The sequence below is a fragment of the Aethalodelphis obliquidens genome, unplaced genomic scaffold, assembly GCF_003676395.1.
Source record: "Aethalodelphis obliquidens isolate GAN/ISIS:26980383/991018 unplaced genomic scaffold, ASM367639v1 scaffold14, whole genome shotgun sequence".
Lineage (NCBI taxonomy): Eukaryota > Metazoa > Chordata > Mammalia > Artiodactyla > Delphinidae > Aethalodelphis > Aethalodelphis obliquidens.
In genome coordinates this window covers 37,526,309-37,541,995 of record NW_020837958.1, presented here as the reverse complement: position 1 = coordinate 37,541,995, position 15,687 = coordinate 37,526,309, and the positions used below count along the sequence as shown (strand labels likewise).

The window sequence follows — 15,687 nt, the reverse complement described above, 5'->3', positions numbered from 1 at the left end:
GGAAATCTTGTACACATAGATTATGTGTAGTGAGCGCTGATGCACACACACACACACACACTATATTGTAGAAATAACTGCAAAATCTTGGGGGAAAATGTAGTTTACTGCAGCTCTTCCTAGAACTCATCTTAGAGCTTATTTAAAAGAAACAATTCATTCCTTTAGGGACCTCAGCACAGAACTCTGCTAAACTGAGTTCCTGGGCTGATAACACAGCAGAGAGAAAGGAAGGTGTCATTTGGCAGTTTAGCTGCTGCTGATGACACAGTCATCTTTCAGAAAAAAAAGTTAGCTCCAGGGAAGGGCTGCCTATGAGAGCAAAAGGATAGGAAGTTAAGAGAATTGGTTGCTAAGTTTTCTTTGCAGGAAAGCAAGCCAATTTTTTTTTTTTTTGGCTGAGTATAAGAAAAATGCCCCCTATTTATTCTGACTGAGATAATACTAGAAAAGGAAAGCCTGAAAACCAGAAATTCAAATCTTGAGAGGCACAAGGACTGCAGGTCATTGGGGGAAGGAAGCATGCCTACTTTATTCATCCTTTGTATACTGAGGACTTGACACAGTGTCTGCCAGTAGTAGACATTTGGTAAATATTTGTTCAGTGAATATATGAATGAGTGTCTCCTGGATTTTAGAAGTATTGCCTTATCCTTCATCCCAAAATTAAATTGTAAAAATATAATATTGGATGAAGGTAGCCAAAAGGTACAAACTTCCAGTTGTAAGTTAAAGGAATACTAGGGATGCAATGTACAACATGGTAAATGTAGTTGACGCTGCTGTGTGTTATATGTGAATGTTGTCAAGGGAGTAAACCCTAAGAGTTCTCTTCACAAGGAAAACATGTTTTTTTCATTTTATTTTGTACCTATATGAGATGATGGATATTCACTAAACTTGTAGTAACCATTTTATTATGATGTATGTAAGTCAAATCATTATGCTGTACACCCTAAACTTATACAGTGCTGTATGTCAATTATATCTAGTAAAACTGGAAGAAAAAATATATAATATTCTCATAAAAATGTAGTATTTTCAAAATTGCAAAAAAAAAAGATAAAGAGAATAAGAGAAATACAGTCATAATCCACCATAAAGAAAAAACTGTTTTGAATATTTTCCCATAGTCATTTTTATGTATGCACATGTTAGTGTTTGCATGTGTGTGTGTGCACGGATATACACAAATTTATGATTATGCTTTGTAAGCAATTTTTCATTCTAATTTTTCATTTGCATTGTAAATATTTTTCAATGTTATTAATTTCTTTGAGAATATGATTTATAATTGCTAAAAATATATTATTATTACCTATCAATATGTAATGCCTCTTCCCTATTGTTAGATAAACTGTTTTTATTTCGTTTTATTAATTTTTATTAATTTATTAATTTATTTTTAATTAATTTTTTATTGGAGTATAGTTGCTTTACAATGTTGTGTTAATTTCTGCTGTACAGCAAAGTGCGTCAGGTATACAGATACAGGTATCCACTCTTTTTTTAGATTTCCTTCCCATTAAGGTCACCGCAGAGCAATGAGTAGAGTTCCCTGTGCTATACAGCAGGTTCCCGTTAGTTATCTATTTTATATATGTATATATTTATATATGTCAATCCCAATCTCCCGATTCATCCCACCCCCTTTACCCCCCTAAACTAATTTTAAATAGCTTCTATTTTAAAAATATAAATTCCAATTAATAAGGTTACTTTTTAGTCAAAGGACATTAATATTTAACTATTTTGGTATACTTTTCCAAAATTATTTTCCAAACAGGATCCTTTCCTCCCCCATCTCTCCTCCCCCTTGGCAACCACAAGTCTGTTCTCTCTATCTGTGAGTCTGTTTTTGTTTTGTAGATATGTTCATTTGTGTCATATTTTAGATTCCACGTATAAGTGATATCACATGGTATTACTCTTTCTCTTTCTGACTTACTTCACTTAGTATGATAATCTCTGGGTCCATCCATGTTGCTGCAAATGACATTATTTCATTCTTTTTAATGGCTGAGTAATATTCCATTGTGTTTATATACCACATCTTTATCCATTCATCTGTCAAGAAGACTAAGTCTGTCTGTGAATAATTTCCCAGGCTGTCAAATTTATTTTAATTCTATTTTATGGTAACTTACAAGAAACAAATTTTAAATTTTTAAAGTAATTAAATCAACTGTTTTTTGTTTGCTTTTTGCTTTGTGATTTCTTCTATGTCTTTCATTCTTCCTAGGGTTTACAAAATGCTCATTTACAGTTTATTCTAGCTTAGTTTAGTTCACTTTGGTTTAGTTTTATTTTGTCTTAATTTTAAGCACATCACTAAGTCATTTCAATCTAGCTTTATTTTTCCCCAAATACCTCACCGATTGTTCCAGCATCATTTATTGAATACTCTTCCTTTTACGTACTGATTTATGATGGAAATTTAACTATATATTAAATTCTTACAAAAGAATGTAATTCTTACATTCTTCGTTGATCAAACTGTCAATTCTTGCCATAGATACACAGCATCTTGATCACTGAAGGCTTATTGTAGGCTTTGTTATCTTGTAAGACAAGTCTCTCGTCATTGCTCTTTCCATCTCATTTTATTTTATCTTTCTAGAACTTTTGTACTATTCAAAGCTATATACTTTAAAAAATGAACTATATTGTCACTTTGTCAAGTAAAACTTAGAAGAACTGGAGAAAAATTGTATTGGAGTCACATTAAACCTTTAAATTATTTGAAAAGAATTAAATAATTACCTTTATAATATTTAGTATTCTCATTCAGGAACATGGTATATCTCTCCATTTATTCTCCTATTATATCTCTCCATATATTTTCTAATTCTCTTCCTATAGATAACACGCAGTCCTCTAAATTGTTTTTCACTGATTTCTTATTAGAGTTATTTATAAATTTTCCTAATTATTTTTGATGACAGAATAAAATAATTTCACCACTATAATTTGTCTAGATTACTGCTGGTGAAAAGAAGCAACTAGTCATATTTTATGTTTATCTTTGCATCTGGACATTTTCCTAACTTTTCTAATTAGTTTGAATGATTTTTGTTAAAATTTCTTGGGACTTCTAGATCAACAAACCAATAATTTGTAAAATATTTTGCTCCTTACTTTAATAATTGTAGCTTATTTCCATTAGCTTTATTATTATTTTGCAAATTTACTAAGTAGTGTTAAATAATAATGAAGACATTAGGGTTTCTCTGGTGGCGCAGTGGTTGAGAGTCCGCCTGCCGATGCAGGGCACACGGGTTCATGCCCCCGTCAGGGAAGATCCCACATTCCGCGGAGCGGCTAGGCCTGTGAGTCATGCCAGCTGGGCCTGCGCGTCCGGAGCCTGTGCTCCTCAACAGGAGAGGCCACAACAGTGAGAGGCCTGTGTACTGCAAAAAAAAAAAAAAAAAAAAATGAAGACATTAAAGGTAATTTTTTTGTTCCTGAATGTAAATATATATACATTTTTTTTTCTGATTTTGCAGCCTTCAGAATGTTGCCTCTAGTTTTTGTTATTCATTCAAATGTTAAGGAAATTTCCTCCCTTGCTTATTTTCTAAGACTTTTCTGAGGAATAGATATTAAATTTTGTGGGATAATTTTATAGCACCTGCAGGAACAATTATGTTGCTTTTCCCCTCTGACCTATTACTAATGGACAATATTAATAAATTTACTATTAATAAGTGAATCTTACATTCTAAGATTAAAAACTGCACACTATTCTGGGAATATTATTTTTCTAGTATACTACTATATTATTTTCATTGGTTTATTTAAGATTTTTACATTTATCTCTGAAGTGTCATTGTGGAAATGATAACCGGGACCCACCTTCCCCATACTCTAGATGCCTCTTATGTAACTAAAATGAAAGTTCTATAAGAGCAGAGGTCCTTGTTTTGTTTTTTGTTTTGTTGTGGTTTGGGTTTTTTTTGTTTTTTCTAACTGAAGTATATTAGATCTACATTGATCTACAATGTTGTGTTAATTTCTGCTGTACAGGAAAGTGATTCAGTTACATATATATGTATATTTATTCAGTTATATATATAGTGTGTGTATATATATATATATACATATATATATATATATATACACATACACAATCTTTTTTAGTTTCTTTTCCATTATGATCTATCACAGGATACTAGATATAGTTCCCTGTGCTATACAGTAAGACCTTTCTGTTTATCCATTCTATATATAATAGTTTGCATCTGCTAACCCCAAACTCCCACTCCATCCGTCTCCCATCCCCCCTCCCCCCTCCCCCTTGTCAACTGCAAGTCTGTTCTCTATGTCTTTGAGTCTGTTTCTGTTTTGTAGATAAGTTCATTTGTGTCATATTTTAGATTCCACATACAAGTGATATCACATGGTATTACTCTTTCTCTTTCTGACTTAACTTCACTTAGTATGATAATCTCTAGGTCCATCCATGTTGCTGCAAATGGCATTATTTCATTTTTTTATGGCTGAGTTATATTCCATTGTATATATGTTCAAATCTTCTTTATCCATTCATCTGTTGATAGACATTTAGGTTGTTTCCATGTCTTGGCTATTGTGAATAGTGCTGTAATGAACATTGGGGTGCATATATTTTTTCAAATTAGAATTTTCTCTGGATACATCCCCAGGAGTGGGATTTCAGGATCATATGGTAGCTCTGTTTTTAATTTTTTGAGGAACCTCCATACTGTTTTCTGTAGTGGCTGCACCAACTTACATTCCCACCTTCTTTCCACACCCTCTCCAGCATTTGTTATTTGTAGACTTTTTAATGATGGCCATTCTGACCAGTGTGAGGTGATACCTCATTGTAGCTATGTTGAGCATCTTTTCATGTGCCTGTTGGCCATCTGTATGTCTTCTTTGGAGAAATGTCTTCTGCCCATTTTTTGATTGGGTTGTTTAGTTTTTTTGTTACTGAGTTGTATGAGCTATTTATATATATTGGAAAGTAAGCCCTTGTTGGTCTCATCGTTTGCAAATATTTTCTCCTAGTCCATAGGTTGTCTTTTCATTTTGTTTATAATTTAATTTGCCATACAAAAGCTTATAAGTTTGATTAGGTCCCATTTGTTTATTTTTGCTTTTATTTCTATTGCCTTGGGAGGCTGACCTAAGAAAACATTGATAGTATTTATGTCAGAGAATGCTTTGCCTGTGTTCTCTCCTTGTAGTTTGATGGTGTCATGTCTTATATTTAAGTCTTTAAGCCATTTTGACTTTATTTTTGTGTATGGTGTGTGAGTGTATTCTAATTTCATTGATTTACATGCAGCTGTCCAACTTTCCCAACACCACTTGCTGAAGAGACTGTCTTTTCTCCATTGTATATTCTTGCCTCCTTTGTCAAAGATTAATTGACCATCGGTGTGTGGGTTTATTTCTGGGTTCTCTATTCTGTTCCATTGATCCATATGTCTGTTTTTGTGCCAATACCAGGATGTTTTGCTTGCTGTAGCTTTGTAGTATTGTCTGAAGTCTGGAAGAGTTATGCCTCCTGCTTTGTTCTTTTTCCTCAGGATTGCTTTGGCAATTCTCGGTCTTTTATTTTAACACAGGTCTTTGTTTTATTTGCTGATGATGCATTTAAGATCTTAGAAGCATGCCTAATACGCAATTGGTATTCAATAAATATTTGTTGAATGGATTAATGAATTCTCTGTTTTACTGATATTTACATTCTTCTTCAATCATTTTATACTTGAATTACACTTCTTTGATTCTTTACATTCAGTCTTTACCTGAACAGCTGGAATAAAACATAGAAGTACATACATCACACATAACACATTTTTTTCCATATGAGTATGAGTATGGTATACTTGCTGAGCCTTTGAATATTGGAGAATATCTTTCTGTTACCATCAGGAATAGAAAAATAGCTGAAGACAAAATTTTTCTCTTATACTTTTTTTTCCATCAAATTATAATATACATTCCATTATTTTCTGGTACTTAGCATTGCTGTTATTATAAAGCTGACATTTGTTTCTTTTTCTACAACTTTTTTTTTCTTTAATGCCAAGATGCTTTATTCTTAAATTTTAAATACAATGACAAAAATAATACATTTGAATTTTAAAAAACATACATACATATGTACTATATAAAGTAAAAATCCCTCTTACTACTTAGTCCTTCTATTCCCCCTCCCACAGAACTCCTTCAGAATAACATCACTCCTCAGATGTAACTACACTAACAGTTGCTTGTATTTTTCTTCTAGATTTGTTTTATATATTTATATAGATACAGATTTTCTTCTTTCTGAATTGAGTTTGCATTCTTGTAACAGATGCCTGAAAGAGAACTTTACAAATATTTTGGAATAGAAGCTGGCATTTGCTTCTTTGTCTAGTGGGACACAGAAATTCACATTGAAACAAATTTTCTTGACTTACTGCTTGAATAACCCTTCCTGATTGTATAAATGTTAGAGGAGTAGGCACCTGTCATCCTGAGGAAAAGGGACAATAGGTGTTTTTGTGTCTTTGCCAAAGCTGCCTTTTCTCAATGTCCCTAGGTATGTAGACATATCTGGTCTTTGAGTAGAAAGTGGAAAATTTACATAGGGGCCCATGAAGCCACCATAGAAGATGGATGGAAGCTTCAACCCCTTCTCATTCGAGAGTCAACATTACAAAAATCTCAGAGGTGGATTAAGATGGTCCCACCAAGCACAAGGATCCCAAAGTAAACAAACAAAGAAGAAATTTTGAGTTTCCAGAAGATTAGGAAGAAATAGGGAGATATATGACAAAGCTGGAGAGGGAAATGTGCACCAGTAACATGTCAGGAGGTTAAGGTAGTACAGAAGTTCCCAGCCAAGGAGGAATTCCTAAAGAGGGATAATGGCCAATATATTTCTAGGAACAGTGATGTCTTCTATTAAATTTGAGGGTGTTTTCTTTTTTTTTCTTTAACATCTTTATTGGAGTATAATTGCTTTACAATGCTGTGTTATTTTCTGCTGTATAACAAAGTGAATCAGCTATATGTAGACAGCACATATATGGGTCTTGTTTTTGTATTCATTCAGCCAGTCTATGTCTTTTGGTTGGAGCATTTAATCCATTTACATTTAAGGTAATTATCAATATGTATGTTCCTATTACCATTTTATTAATTGTTTGGGGTTTGTTTTTGTAGGTCTTTTCCTCCTCTTGTATTTCCTGCAGACAGAAGTTCCTTTAGCATTTGTTGTAAAGCTGGTTTGGTGGTGCTGAATTCTCTTAACTTTTGCTTATCTGTAAGGGTTTTAATCTCTCTGTCAAATCTGAATGAGGTCCTTGCTGGGTAGAGTAATCTTGGTTGTATGTTCTTCCCTTTCATCACTTTAAATATGTCCTGCCACTCTCTTCTGGCTTGCAGAGTTTCTGCTGAAAGATCAGCTGTTAACCTTATGGAGATTCCCTTGTATGTTATTTGTTGCTTTTCCCTTGTTGCTTTTAATATTTTGTCTTTGTATTTAATTTTTGACAGTTTGATTAATATGTGTCTTGGCATGTTTCTCCTTGGATTTATCCTGTATGGAACTCTCTGTGCTTCCTGGACTTGATTGACTATTTCCTTTCCAATGTTAGGAAAGTTTTCAACTATAATCTCTTCAAATATTTTCTCAGACCCTTTCTTTTTCTCTTCTTCTTCTGGGACCCCTATAATTCGAAGGTTTTGCGTTTAGTGTTGTCCCAGAGGTCTCTGAGACCATCCTCAGTTCTTTTCATTCTTTTTTCTTTATTCTGTTCTGCAGTAGTTATTTCCACTATTTTATCTTCCAGGCCACTTATCCATTCTTCTGCCTCAGTTATTGTGCTATTGACTCCTTCTAAAGAATTTTTAATTTCATTTATTGTGTTGTTCATCATTGTTTGTTTGCTCTTTAGTTCTTCTGTGTCCTTTTTAAATGTTTCTTGTATTTTCTCTATTCTGTTCCCAAGATTTTGGATCATCTTTACTATCATTACTCTGAATTCTTTTTCAGGTAGAATGCCTATTTCCTCTTCATTTGTTTGGTCTGGTGGGGTTTTACCTTGCTCCTTCATCTGCTGCGTATTTCTCTGTCTTCTCATTTTGTTTAACTTACTTTGTTTGGGGTCTCCTTTTCGCAGGCTGTACGTTTGTAGTTCTCATTGTTTTTGGTGTCTGCCCCTAGTAGGTGAGGTTGGTTCAGTGGCTTCTGTAGGCTTCCTGGTGAAGGGGACTGGTGCCTGTGTTCTGGTGGATGAGGCTGGATCGTGTCTTTCTGGTGGGCAGCACTGCATCTGCTGGTGTGTTTTGGGGAGTCTGTGAACTTAATATGATCTTAGGCAGCCTCTCTTCTAATGGGTGGGGTTGTGTTCCTGTCTTGCTAGTTTTGTGTGGTTTTTTTTACATTTTATTTTATTTTTTTAACATCTTTATTGGAGTATAATTGCTTTACAATTGTGTGTTAGTTTCTGCTTTATAACAAAGTGAATCAGCTATACATATACATATATCCCCATATCTCCTCCCTCTTGCGTCTCCCTCCCACCCTCCCTATCCCACCCCTCTAGGTGGTCACAAAGCACCAAGCTGATCTCCCTGTGCTATGTGGCTGCTTCCCACTAGCTATCGGTTTTACATTTGGTAGTGTATATATGTACATGCCACTCTCTCACTTTGTCCCAGCTTACCCTTCCCCCTCCCCATATCCTCAAATCCATTCTCTAGTAGGTCTGCATCTTTATTCCCATCCTGCCCCTAGGTTCTTCATGACCATTTTTTTAGATTCCATATATATGTGTTAGCATACAGTATTTGTTTTTCTCTTTCTGGCTCACTTCACTCTGTATGACAGACCCTAGGTCCATCCACCTCACTACAAATAACTCAATTTCGTTTCTTTTTATGGCTGAGTTATATTTCATTGTATATATGTACCACATCCTCTTTATCCTGTCTTGCTAGTTGATTGGCATGGGGCATCCAGCACTGGAGCTTGCTGGCCGTTGGATGGAGCAGGGTCTTAGTGTTGAGATGGAGATCTCTGGGAGAGCTCTCGCTGATTGATAATACATGAGGCCGGGAGGTCTCTCGTGGTCCAATGTCCTGAACTCAGCTCTCCCACCTCAGAGGCTCAGGCCTGACACCAGGCCAGAGCGCCAAGACCCTGTCAGCCACACGGCTCAGAAGAAAAGGGAGAAAAAAAGAAAGAAAAAATAATAATAATTTTTAAAAATTATTAAAATAAAGAAATTTTTAAAATAATAATAATAAAAATGAAAAGAGCAACCATACCAATAAACAAGTCCACCAATGATAACAAGCACTAAAAACTATACTAAGATAAACATAAAAATCAGAAACAAATCAGTCACATACAGCAAACCCCAAGTCTACAGTTGTTCCCAAAGTCCACCACCTCAATTTTGGGATGATTCATTTTCTATTCAGGTATTTCACAGATGCAGGGTACATCAAGTTGATTGTGGGGATTTAATCCACTGCTCCTGAGGCTGCATAGAGAAATTTCCCTCTCTTCTTTGTTCACACAGCTCCCAGGGTTCATCTTTGGTTTTGGCCCCACCTCTTGTGTGTAGGTTGTCCTCAGGCATCTGTTCCCACCCAGACAGGACAGAGTTAAAGCAGCGGCTGCTTAGGGGGCTCTGGCTCACTCATGCCAGGGGCAGGGAGAGGTACGGCAGTTATAACTGGAACGCAGGGCGAGCCTGCAGTGGCAGAGGCCAGCATGACATGGCAACAGCCTGAGGCGTACGGTGTGTTCTCCTGGGGAACTTGTCCCTGGATCACAGGACCCTGGCAGTGGTGGGCTGCACAGGCTCTCGGGATGGGTGTGGATAGTGACCTGTGCTTGCACACAGGATTCTTGGTAGCTGCAGCATCAGTGTTAGCGTTTCATGCCCGTCTCTGGACCCATCGCTAGAAGCTCGTTTAGGTGGTGCTCTGCGTTCTGTGGGCAGACAGGGAAGGAATTCCCTCTCCTCATGCACTCTGAAACAATGGTCTCTTGCCTCTTAGGCAGTTCCAGACTTTTTCCCGGACTCCCTCCTGGCTAGCTATGGCGCACTAGCTCTCTTCAGGCTGTGTTCACACAGCCCACCCCAGTCCTCTCCCTGGGATCTGACCTCCAAAGCCCGAGCCTCAGCTCCCAGCCCCGCCCACCCTGGCGGGTGAGCAGACAAGCCTCTCGGGCTGGTGAGTGCTGGTTGGCACCGATCCTCTGTGCAGGAATCTCTCCGCTGTGCCCTCTGCACCCCTGTTGCTGCATTCTCCTCTGTGGCTCCAAAGCTTCCACCCCCGCCCACCCCCGTCTCCACAAATGAAGGGTCTTCCTAGTGTGTGGAAACTTTTCCTCCTTCACAGCTCCCTCCCAGAGGTTCAGGTCCCATCCCTATTCTTTTGTCTCTGTTTTTTCTTTTTTCTTTTGCCTACCCACGTACGTGGGGATTTTCTTGCCTTTTGGGAAGTCTGAGGTCTTTGGCCAGGATTCAGTAGGTGTTCTGTAGGAGTTGTTCCACATGTAGATGTATTTCTGATGTATTTGTGGGGAGGAAGGTGATCTCCCCATCTTACTTCTCCGCCATCTTGAAGGTCCAGAGGGTGTTTTCTTTATTGACTATAATTGCCTTCTATTAGCTCTAAAACTTAAGTAGAAATCTGTTATATAAAATAACCTAGTGTTCATGGTACTTTGTGGGTTGAGTCCATCGCAGACCCCAAAGTGAAGAAAACCTATCAGGAGCAGGCTATGATGAGGAAGTAGGAGTCAAGATGGACTCATCCAAACATAAGCCTTCCATGGAAATCTAATGGGTTATACCAGTGGCAGAGGTAGACATACAATATTGGGATGGCTGCTTGAACCATCTTATTTTGATACTATGAAAAGGATAGGACTCAAAAGATGGAGAATTTGGGGAGCACTAGCTTACAAGTGCTTGACTATAAATAATTCTCATGGTTGGAATGACCCTGTCCTAATATGTATGGTGAACAGACTCTAGGAGGGCCCCAGTGACCCCCACCTCCTGATGGTCATGCCTTTGTGTAAATCCCTCCCCTTGATGGTGGGCTAGATTTAGTGATTCACTTCTAGCAAGTTAAATGCAGCAGAGGTGATGGAATGTCACATCCAAGATTAGGTTACAAAAGAACTGTGGATTTCATTTTAGCCATTCTGTCTTACTCACCCTGAGGAAAGCAAGCTGTCATGTTGTGAGTTGCCCAATGGAGAGACCCACATGGCAAGGAATTGAGGGTGGTCTCCAGCTTATAGCCAACAAGAAACTAGGGCTCTCAGTTCAACAGCCTTCAAGGAACTGAAGTATGCAAACAACCACATGAGTGAGCTTGGCAGGGAATTCTCCCCCAGTCAAACCTTCAGATGAGAACAAAGCCCTGATTTATGCCTTGAGAAATCTTGAGCCAGAACCCAGCTAAATAACACCTGGATTCCTGACCCACAGAGACTGTGAGAGGGTAAATGTATGTTGTTTTAAGTTGCTGAGTTTTGGAGTAATTTGTTATGCAAAAACAGATAATTAATTCAGTTGGAAAAATAATCAAGTGTGTGTCACAGATAGTTGATAAATTTGGGCAAAGACTGATTTGGGATTCTGCATGGAATCAAATGTTTAATCAAGTCAGAGTATAGGAAATACAATGATATGTTCAAGGATGAACCATCATATCGAGCAACATGCCACAGGATAATATACCAAACCATCCATTTCCATGATTCCACTGGATTCTTAAGATGTAAATGTAAATCTGTTTTAGAAGAGACAAAGGCTTAGGTGGAGCCTAGTGAGACAACCCTGACTTGTCTTTCCTCCTCTTCCAATGACACCTCATGAAAAAGTAAGGTTACATAGGAATATTGGTCAAAAATCCAGTAGATCCCAAGTAAAGCCACTAACCAGAGCATAGAGCAGGACTTAAGTAAGGAGAATGCCTAGTGTGTCCAGGACTTTCACCTACCAATGGCTGCAGAAGAGCCACTGTCCTTGTACCTCTCCCCACTCCAACCCCACACAACAGTCTCCTCATTAGTAAGTCTTTTTCTGCGTGCTTTTAGGGAATTCAATTCCCAGGATTCAACATAACTGAGGGCATTTGTAGACAGATGGTGGAACAATGTATCCAGAGATACCAAGTTGATAGTATAAAGAAGTAGAGACAGAAAGCACTGAAGCCTCCTTTCTCTGATCAGTACATTTTTTATTATAGCCATAGGCTGTTACAAGGTACTCTCAAGGTTTTCCATTCTTATATTTGTCATGTTATAATCCTAAAAATTAATCAATCTTCAAATACATAATTGCAATATTCAATGCTATTTTTAAACTGTGATTTTATATAATATTCACATTACAAGTCTATTTCTAGAACCTGCCTGCAACAGGGGCCTGGTCAGTCAGATGATGTGGTTTTGCAGTTTGTAAGGCAAGCTCTAGGTTCTAGACTGCCTGGGTTCGAATGTCAGCTCTCCTACTTACTGGCTGTGTCAACTTGGGCAAGTGACTTAAATTCTCCAGGCTTCAGCCTCCTTACTTTTAAGATGGAGATAATAATAGTACTTACCTGATAGCATTATTTTGAGGATTCAATGAGTTATTCCTTATAAAGTGCTTAGAACAGCAACAGCTCCACAGATGGGTTTGCTCTATGTTAACCATTAGTTTTGTCATAGAATAGCAAATGCTGGGAAAGAGTAGGGGTATTGGTGGACAAGAAAAGAAACCTTAAACTTCCCCAGTACAGAGAAGTTCCTTTGCCTCAGGAGTCAGCCTGACCCAGAAACAGTGTTAGTGGTGTGACATAAAGCTGTTTTACATTCCCTGAAAATCCCAGATTAATATTAATACTCATGAGGTGGTGGTCTCTGGAGGCCTGGACTTGGACCTGCTTCCACCTTAGCCCTGTTGGGCCTTAATTCACACATATTCACTTAGACAAGTATGGCTTAAGCTGGGGGAAAAAATCAGCTTATTGGTCCTTTGTTTTCTATTTTATGGTTCTGTCTTTTCTTTTGGAAAACAAATGATTTATTCTCTTGCCCCTCTGGGAGCAGAGCAGGTCATAAACTGAAAATAACTGTCTGTGGAAAAAAACTTTCCAGACAACAGTTCTTCTAACAGAACATCATCTATTCGACAGAGAAAACCAAGCTTGCTTGCTTGCTATTTTTTTAATACTCTAAAAACAAACAAACAAACAGACAAAACCCTGAGACTGGTAGCTTTTCCATGATCATTTTTATTTCAAGCTTCACAGTGAACGGAATCCTCCCCTCAAGAATAGGGATGGAGGCCCAAGTGCTGATAAGCGAGAGGCATGAGACCTTCCCCAGCCCCACCCTGGGCTTGTTCTCTGGGATAAACTGCTAACTTGGAGGAAGACCTCTGGTTTGAGGTTGGGCTGGGAATTCTGCAGGACATAAAGAACTCCCTTCCCTTCACTGGACTAATCAACACACATAAGCCCACACTTGTGTGCACATGCTACTACATTTCACATTTACTCTCTTACATTGTGTATTTGTGTGTGCACACACACTCCGCTCTCCTATAAATACTCACATCTTCAAGACATGTTCACACATACATGCACATGGTGGTCATGGTCCAAGGTGATGAGTCAGAGAGAGCCATGGAGGGGTGAGGGGCTTCTGTCAGTTCAGAAAAGGGAGATTTTTGATAGATTACTGTCAAAGTAAAACTGAGACACAGCCCTTCTCAATCCCTTTGGCAGGATTTGTGAGGGTACAGTGCTAGGCCAGGAATAGTTCCCGGCAGGTATTTAATATTTATCTTTAAATTCAGTTGTTTGAAGTCTTGTCAATTTGAGGCAAGGAATTCTACCTGATTCTGAGATATGAGAATAGGAGAGAAAGATGAATTTCAGTCATCAACCAGTCAACATGCATTTAACTGATGCCTACGGTGGCCTAGGCAATGCCCTGGGCACTGGGAGAGAGAGATGATTGAGACACAAGTCCTACCCCATCATAGTCTAGTAGGGAAGATGAGACGAACACACAGGAAGCAGACTAATCCAAAATCAACGTTATACTGTCAGTGCCCAAAAGGACCTTGTCTTGTCAGACATGTTTATTTTGGCAGTGGGTCGCTGATATTCACAGGGTCACTTTCTTGTGGCCACATAACCAGATAATAGACAAATGCTTCTTGATAGAATTCTCTCTCCATCCTTTTGCACTGTTTTGTAATTCTATGAAAAACTTTAACATGGCCCTGTGTTTTAACCAGGTACCACCTGTCTGTCCCTAATCCAGGACTGTGAGATCCCACAAGGTAGGAACCTGATCTTATACATTTCCAGAGCTCACAGCGATTGACACCGTCATCATTATCCAGGAGGTGTGCAATTCATCGGCCTAAAGTGATCTGAAATAGTCTGGGTGAGTTTGTGCTTGGCCCAGGGCTCCATTCATCACACAAGGAAGCAGCACAGGTAGTAAAGAACTAAATGCTGGTTACAAACTCAAGGTAAAATATTTCAACCTTGTCATAAAAATTACAGACATGTTTCCAAGCCCTTCTGTTTTCTTATCTATTTTAACCTCAGCTCTTGTATAATTTTACAGACAAAGGTAATGCATTTTCATTTCAGCCAGCAGGAAAAGGTCAGGTTCCTCAGGTGCTTTTGACTCTTCATATTCAGAGACAGAATCATCGAAAGGTTTTGATATGTTTCTCCTAAGGGTTTTTTGAACTTATACCAAGTCACCCAATCATTGAACATTGATTTCAATAAGAATATTGAAAAATAAACCACTCTGTGCCAAATGCTGGGCAAATAGCTGGCTACAAACTTGCCGGGCTGAATTACTGAACACTTAGTTCATGCTCAGAAAAAAAAATAACAGCGGTTGTACTATTTTCCTTGGGCTGCTGTGACAAATTGCCACAACCTTGGTAGCTTAAAACAACAGAAATTTATTCTCTCACAATTCTGGAGGCTGGAAGTCCAAAATCAAGTTGTCAGCAGGGTCACACTCTTTCTGGAAGTGCTAGGGAAGGATCCTTCCTGCCTTTTCCCAGCTTCTGGTAGCTCCTGGCAATTCCCTGGTATTCCCTGGCTTATAGGTGCAACCCTCCAGTCTCTGCCTCTGTCTTCTCCATATCTGTCTCTGTGTTCTCACCTCTTCTTAGAAGGAGCCCACCCTAAATCTGGTATGGCTTCCTTTCTAGCTCTCAACTAATTACATCTGCAAAGACCTTGTTTCCAAATAAGGTCACATTTTTGAGGCTCCAGGTAGACATGAATTGTGGGGGGACACTATTCAACAGCTGTCATTGCACTTTGCTGGTTGAGGTCTGCACTGATAAGACTGACAGTTCATGAGATGACGACAGAGGGAAGCTTACCTTTGTTTCCATGAATGAGTTCCTCCGATCTTGCTTCTGGTTTTCACAGTCTTACTCCCTGTCCTGTGTGTATCCAGATCCAGACTGCTCACTTGCGTTCTGAGCTCCTGATTCACATGATTCATATGACACTGGTTCTTATGTGTTTGCCAAGCTGCTGACCTATGCTGTCATGAGTAACCTGGCCCATCTGGACCTGAGCATTGCTCTTTGTTATCTACCTTTTTTCATTCAACAAATATTCACTGGACACTTCCAAGTGTCATGCACTGTCTTG

At 38.4% G+C, this 15,687-nt stretch overlaps 1 long non-coding RNA gene across 1 annotated transcript in view; it reads left to right on the top strand.

The window, feature by feature from the left end:
- The window catches only part of LOC113625051 (uncharacterized), a 129,204-nt gene extending 114,550 nt beyond the window's left edge, over positions 1-14,654 (top strand). Inside the window, exon 4 of the long non-coding RNA XR_003434549.1 lies at positions 14,315-14,654. This is a non-coding gene — a long non-coding RNA (uncharacterized LOC113625051). The remainder of the gene's footprint in view (positions 1-14,314) is intronic.
- Positions 14,655-15,687: the final 1,033 nt, after the last annotated feature.